General features: G+C 46.8%; 1 protein-coding gene across 1 annotated transcript in view; it reads left to right on the forward strand.

Annotated features, from left to right (window-relative positions):
* Nucleotides 1-7,500, forward strand: part of plch2a (phospholipase C, eta 2a) — a gene marked incomplete at both ends in the record, with an annotated part of 130,709 nt that overhangs the window by 1,041 nt on the left and 122,168 nt on the right. The window lies entirely within an intron of this gene.

Raw genomic sequence — 7,500 nt, forward strand, 5'->3', positions numbered from 1 at the left:
TGTGTGTGTGCTCTGGAGGACTTTCTAAATTGTCTCTGTGTCCCCGTTGAGACATGTTCTCGGCGTGGGTAATGGTTTAGGTCTTTAACAGTGGATGAATGAGCCACAGGTAGGCCTATGACCACATCTATGCTAAAAGCCAAGCGTGGATCGGCAGAAGCAGCTCTCTCTCTGAACGCAGCTCATTTCAATGTAACAGATTTGCTGAGGTCAGCGAAGCGCACGGTAGTTTTATTTACAGTAGCTGCATTCTGCAAAGGACACAAACGTCACTGCCGAAAGGCTGAAGGAGCTGGCCTTTTCAGCCTCGCACAGACCATCAAAGCAAAAAGCGCACCTGGTTTCACCATTTGTGGCATCTGGTCGGAGACGCCGCTTCTAATTGAGCTAATCGCGGCGCTGCTGCTGGAGCTGATTGAGACGTGATGGGAAAAGGGTTGAAACAGCTGGGTCTGCACATCCTCCAGCCCTGCTACAACAGAGAGAGGGAGAGAGAGAGAGAGAGAGAGAGGGAGAGAGAGAGAGAGAGAGAGAGAGAGGGAGAGAGAGAGAGGGGGGAGGAGAGAGAGAGAGAGAGGGAGAGAGAGAGAGGGAGAGGGAGAGGGAGAGAGAGAGAGAGGGAGAGAGAGAGAGAGAGAGAGAGAGAGAGAGAAAGAGAGACGGCACGCAGACCACACCATCGCTCTCTATGAAAAGGTCATGCAATTCATAGAATAATGGGTTCTTGTTAATACTAGGATTCAGTACATGATAAACACAAGATACCCCTGAAGGGCAAATAATGTTTTTTTCGTGGGTGATTTTCCCTGAGAAATGAGAAATCAATGTTGAGCTGGTCTTATAGCCATGATGACTTATAAAAATCTCTTCCTAGGCCAGCAATTGCTATACTATCATTCATTCAAGTTTGACCCCAGCCCAAAATACATAGAAACTGGTCTGGAGGGTTGCCAGGTTCAGCTCCCAAACCCCCAGTAGCTCTCAAAGAATAAAAGAGGGGACAGGAAATCGTCTGCGATACCTAAACTCCAGGAATTCTATGGAAACACTAAACCTCTCCCCCACTTTGGAATTTTGTAGCGTGTCTCAACCAGCTTGAGCTGAAGATGCTGGAGGGGAGGGCGTGTTGGAGAGGAGGGGGTGCGCTGGAATGGTTTGAAGTGGGTTGAAAAACAAACATTGTATATGCTCAAAGAGGAGCCCTCCAATTTACCGGCACCTGGACACGTGAGTCCCGCCGAGGAAATCTAGTCCAGTCACAGAACCACTACTGCGTTAGACTGAGATCCTCACTGATGGTTTCAATGGAACCCCTCTCACATGAAGGGGAAAGGAAGTGTGTGTGTGTGTGTGTGTGTGTGTGTGTGTGTGAGAGAGAGAGAGAGAGAGAGAGAGAGAGAGATACATAGGCTACATAACACCAGAGAGCTCAGTGATCTCTTAATCAATTGGTCATAGTCTGGATTTTGGGAGGAACAATTGACCCTGTGGTCTGCCACCGGTTTCACTCCTAAGCGGTTTGTTTCAGTGTTTGTTTACTTGTTACTTGTTTGTTGGTATGGTTTGTTTACTTGTTTGTTTGTTGGTATGGTTTGAGTGACCTCATACCACAACTCTGATTTCTCAACGTTCCAACTGTGCTTTGGCTCCCTGCAATACCGCTTCTAAACACGTGATCGATTCACCAGTAGAGGGCAGTGTAGATCTCTCATTTATCGTGGGAGGGTCCAACATTAGCCATTAAACATCATTGCCAGATGCAGAGTGGTAAATACCCTACATTCAAAACCAACGATATTCATGGAAAATAAGTTGGATAAAGTGCTGTGTGGCTCCCACTAGGGAATGAATCCCTCGTTTTTGTTACAGCTTTGGTTATTTATGACTATGGTCTTGAAAAAGCGGAGATGTTCTGAAAACATGAAACATTTCCTCATTCATGTGGTGTCGAACCCCGAGAGAAACTCTGGGATAATACATTTTAATTGGATTGCTATTTGATCTAAGTTATGTTTTAAATATAATAATATACTGTAGAGCTTTGGTTATTGTGAAATGGGATGTGTGCAATAATGTGTGTTGGTGAGTGTGTGTGAAGTCATGGTCCATGTGTGTGTGTTATATTTAAGTTGGACAAATGATAGTATGCCCTGCTCAAATCCACTCCAGTGGCTGTAAGTGTACTGGGTGGGGTGTGTGTAAGTGTACTGGGTGGGGTGTGTGAGTGTGTGTAAGTGTACTGGGTGGGGTGTGTGAGTGTGTGTATATGTGAAGCCATTAGCATCATTAGAATTCTAATGGCTGTATGCGTGCACGTGTGCGTGTGTATACATGTATATGCAAGTGTGTGTTTTTGTGTGTGTGTGTGTATGAGTACCTGTGCATGTGTGTGTTTGTATGTGTGTGTATGAGTTCCTGTGTGTGTGTGTGTATGAGTGCCTGCGTGTGTGTGTTTGTGTGTATGAGTTCCTGCGTTTGTGTGTTTGTGTGTGTATGAGTGCCTGCGCCTTCGCGCGCGTGTGTTTGTGTGCGTGTGTGTGTGTGTATGAGTGCCTGCGTGTGTGTGTTTGTGTGTGTATGAGTTCCTGTGTGTGTGTGTGTATGAGTGCCTGCATGTTTGTGTGTGTGTGTGAGTTCCTGCGTGTGTGTGTGTGTGTGTATGAATTCCTGCGTGTGTGTGTTTGTGTGTGTATGAGTTCCCGTCTGTGTGTGTGTGTGCGTTTAGGAGCTTCCATTACATTCACTCTCCAGCTCATTATCTGTCCAAGGCAATCAGCTGTGGTAATGCCTCTAGCCAGCGCCACCAGCGAGCTCTCACAGAACGAGAGATATCACCGTCTGAAAACTGTCACATGTGAAAGCTATGAATAATACAGCAGAGCAGGGCAGATATCACTGTGCGCATAGAGAATGGACGACAGTGGGAGCTGTTTGAATATGGAAGATGGGAGGATGATTAAGATAATATCATGTAGTATTAAACAGAGGGTGTGGGGGTGAATGAAAGACTGGCATGCAGAAAGACAGAAAACATCAGGGGATGTGAAGGGTGCTCCGAAATTGGAGAGCCTTGCTAGGGTCGTGTGTGTGTGTGTGTGTGTGTGTGTGTGAGAGAGAGTGAAAGAGAGAGAGAGGATGTAGGAGAACGTGATAGTGATGTTGACACACAGAGAGAGACAAACCCACTAGCCTATGTAGTATAGCTCACAGTATATGTGACATGTGTGCAGAATCAGTACCTAAAGCTCGTTACTCATTGAGGGCAGGGAAGAGGCAGACGTGGGTCTGTATGATAGATAGATACCCCTGTGTCTGCTGTGGATGTCGTAGCATTTAGTTAACACACACACACACGTACACACAGACATACACCAGCCCACTTCCGGCTTTAGGCCTGGGCCATAGCAAACACACACCAGTATCTGCCATGTCTCTCCTATGATGCTTTTTTAGCCTCTCTTACTCTGAAATGTGATTTAATGTAATGTATTGCTTTATAAATGTTCTTAGCCGGTAGGCAAACATACTCCTGGAGCTTGCTCGATCGCCTTGTTGAGAGGGGTCAGGGAGAATTTTTACAGCTCACTTATCTGGCCCCCGGGTGATTACTGTTTTTTTTGCTTCCCTCTGGAATATGTAGAGGTGGGTCGTATGCCCACCTCCCTTGTTCTCTGTAAAGTGCATTGTGTTGCCTCTGGGTATGAAATGCGCTATTCAAATAAAGCTTTGATTTGATTTGATGGGTGTAGATTGGTTGAGATGTGGGTCTGTATACAATACATCCAGATGTGGGTCGGTTTGGGTGTAGATATGTCCAGAAGTGGACCTGTATATATCTAGATGTGGGTCTCTATGGGTGTAGATAGTCAAGATTTCACGATTCAAGATCGGTCTATTAGCCATGTATATGGCTCACACAAACAATACTAGGAATGTGACTAGGGTTAAGGCATACGCTGTTGCAGACGACATAGGACAGGGTGCAGGACAGGACAGTGCAAAGACATGACAGTGACAAACAGTACAAAATACAGTGCAATACCGTCCTGGTCGTGGAACCACTGACCAGCTCTTCACTCTCGCAAGGATCTTGGAGGGGGCTTGGGAGTTTGCCCAACCTGTCTACATGTGTTCTGTGGATTTGGAGAAGGCTTACGACCGGGTCCCTCGAGAGATATTGTGGAGGGTTCTGCGGGAGTATGGGGCGAGGGGGTCCCTGCTCAGGGCCCTCCAATCTCTGTACTCGTAGAGCGAGAGGTGTGTCCAGTCCACGTCTTCAGCAGTAAGACGGATTCTTTTCCGGTGGGGGTTGGCCTCCGTCAGGGCTGCGCTTTGTCACCAATCTTGTTAGTGATTTTCATGGACAGGATATCGAGGCGTAGCCGTGGAGGGGCGGGTTTTCAGTTCGGTGAGCTGGGGATCGCATCGCTGCTCTTTGCAGATGATGTGGTCCTGATGGTGTTATCGGCCTGTGACCTCCAGCACTCTCTGGATTGGTTCGCAGCAGAGTGTGAAGCGACTGTGATGAAAATCAGCACCTCCATATCTGAGGCCATGGTTCTCAGCAGGAAACTGGTGGATGGTCCACTCCGAGTAGGGAATGAGTCTTGATGAGCGGAATGAAAAGGTAAAGCTTGACGTCCTGAATGTTTGACGTCCTGAATGTCTCTGGATAGCGAGCGCTGTGCCTCCTAAAACAACGTTTCCTGTGTCCGGCTGTGGAAGACTATCGAGTCTCTTCGTCCGTGTCTTTATCGACCCCTCATCCTTCTCCCTCGCCACGCGTTCCTGCAATTTCCTTCTTCCTACCTCCAGTCGGCCAACAGGGGACCTCTGGGATTTTAACCCGTTTGATGAATGCTCGGAAGGTTCCAGGTGTAGACACAGGCCTTTGATAACATCCACCGAAGCACGTCTGGCCCTGAAGATAAGAGGCGCTACGCTTAAAGGTCCCCTATTATGCTCCTTTTCAAGAAATATGTCTCTGGGTACCTGAAACATGTCTTTGAATATCTTTGAGAATATATATGAGAATACCACTCAGAAGAATCATTCTAGAATGCCTCTATGAATGAATGAATGAATGAATAAATGAATTTTTATTTGCGTGTTGTGCCACCCAAAGTGACCCATCCCAGATGGGATTATACTACACAGTTAATAACACATAATACATAATATATCACAACAACACCTCTATACTCTGTTTCAGTCCTGTTCTGGATGTGTTGTTTCTGTGTCTGTCCCTTTAATGCAAATGAGCTGCTTCTCCCCACCCCCACTCTGTTCCCGCCTCCAGAAGTTCAAACAACGCAGCAGGACATTTCTGAATGGCTCGTTAACAATTCTTTTGATTTTCAGATTACATTACATTACAGTCATTTAGCTGACACCTTTGTAATCGAGAGTTTAACATGTTTTTGAATGATTTTTCACGGTGCCCACCCACATCCATTGTATGACCAAAACGGTGGTAGAGCAATTATCAGACTTTCTCAAAAGTGCTAGTTTTGTCAACATTTTGATCTGAACCATTGTATATGATCATAAGTAACCTTAAAACAGGGCTAAACATGCATTTTCCCTTTACTATTCCTTTAAGAGGGAGAATCGTGGTAGTATTTCTTGAATAGATAAGTCTTGCACCTTTGGCTGAATTTTTTCAGAATTTGGCTGCCCACAAAAAACTGACTACCTCTTTTTATTTCACCCTTGGTGTGTGAGGAGGCCCCTCAGAGACCCACATGTACTGTACGTGCACGAGCACTGGAAATTTAAAAAGGGAGCTTTTCTCATAATAGAAGATCTTTGATGTTCCGGGGACCTTTGATGTTACAGTCTCGTTAGCTGACCCATTATGAAGCTGGGTCCGTTGGCACAGAGAGGGCCAATTTACTGAAGAGCCTGTCCTCTCTAGAATCGGATTATAAGTAGAATAAGTAAGAATAAGTAATGTCTTGTCACCTAATTACTGAAATGGCATTCGATCAGCATTCGAATCACGGTTTATTTCATAGGTGAAAAGGTGTGTGTGTGTGTGTGTGTGTGTGTGTATGTGCGCGTGTGTATTTCGTATGGCCTGGAGGCAGAGAAACGAGCTGTGAGAAAAGCAGAGACAGAGAACTTCATTGTGGACTCATTTCTTGTGAGTGACAGGGCTAATAATGTCCACACGCAAGCTGCTGATGTGTCGTATGCAGAGCGATCGCTTCTTGTCTAGCGTCTTGCTCAGGGCTGACAACAGACACTGGCGCTTAGAAGCACCGACTTGCTACACATTGATGAGAGTTCAGGGAGGGGGGTGGAGGGAGTGGGGGAGGGGGGGGGGGGGGGGGAGAGTGGGGGAGGGAGGGAGAGGGAGGGGGTGGAGGGGAAGGAGGGCGAGTGGGGGAGGGAGGGGGGGGGAGGGAGGGAGAGAGGGAGGGAGGGAGGGGGGAGAGTGGGGGAGGGAGGGAGGGAGGGAGGGAGGGAGAGTGAGGTTGGGAGCAGCAGAGGACACACTTGCTGAACAACAACGCTTCAACAACAACGCTTCAATTTGCATATGAAGTGGTTTTCTCCCAGTTTACCAGTTGAAAACATTGGGAGCTGAACTGTGAAAATACATTGCAGTTTGTGAAGTCTGAAGGAGAGTGGAAGTGCTACAGAACAACAGAGATGATATAATAGCCCAGAGAGAGTTTAGGGATGAATAGAATACTGTAATTGAATGTAAATTGGTACTGGGGATTGAAGGAAGCTTGTCCTTTGTGTGTGTGTGTGTGTGTGTGTGGGTGGGTGTGTGTGTGTGTGGGTGTGTGTGTGTTTGTTTTCCTGCGTGAGGGTCTCTGCAGTTCTGTCTCTCCGTGTCGTGTCTTTGTGTGTGTGTGTGTGTTCGTGTGTGTGTGTGTGTGTGTGTCTGTACGCCAGTGAAACAGTGACCGGTACCATAAATAAATCAAAGGGGTAACAATCCCCGTAATGAACCCAGGTCACGCGGAGTCTGGCTCAGCAGCCCAAGCGACACTGCATGAAATCGAGAGCTCCGTCAATGTCTCGACACTCAGCCGAGCACATCAAAGCCAAACTTCGAGAGACGTGAGGCGACGAGAGAACAAGGGGGTTTTGATAACTTCAAAAAAACACTATCCAACTCCCTCGTGTGCAAATTATAGGCTGCCTCACCGATGAAGATCTATAAGAACTAGAAAGAACGACGGGAAAGGACAGCAAAACAACAACTACACACATCTGATTAAATTTTAGAGGGAAAACGAGTAAACAATGACCGCTGACAATACACACCGTCTAACAAAATGCTCCCACGGGTATCGTTGACCTATATTCAGAAATATCCCCGCGATGAAAAAGCAGTTTCCTATGCGTTCAAATGAGTCTCGGGTAGCCGTGGAGTAGCGCTTGGTGGTGTGTAGCCTAATTGTGCTCAAAGTGATTGATTGTTCCTCGCAGAGAAAGTGTGAGGACAACAACAGCTGAGAATGAAATAACGCCAGAGGTAAG

This window comes from Borostomias antarcticus, assembly GCF_949987555.1.
Source record: "Borostomias antarcticus genome assembly, chromosome: 3".
NCBI lineage: Eukaryota > Metazoa > Chordata > Actinopteri > Stomiiformes > Stomiidae > Borostomias > Borostomias antarcticus.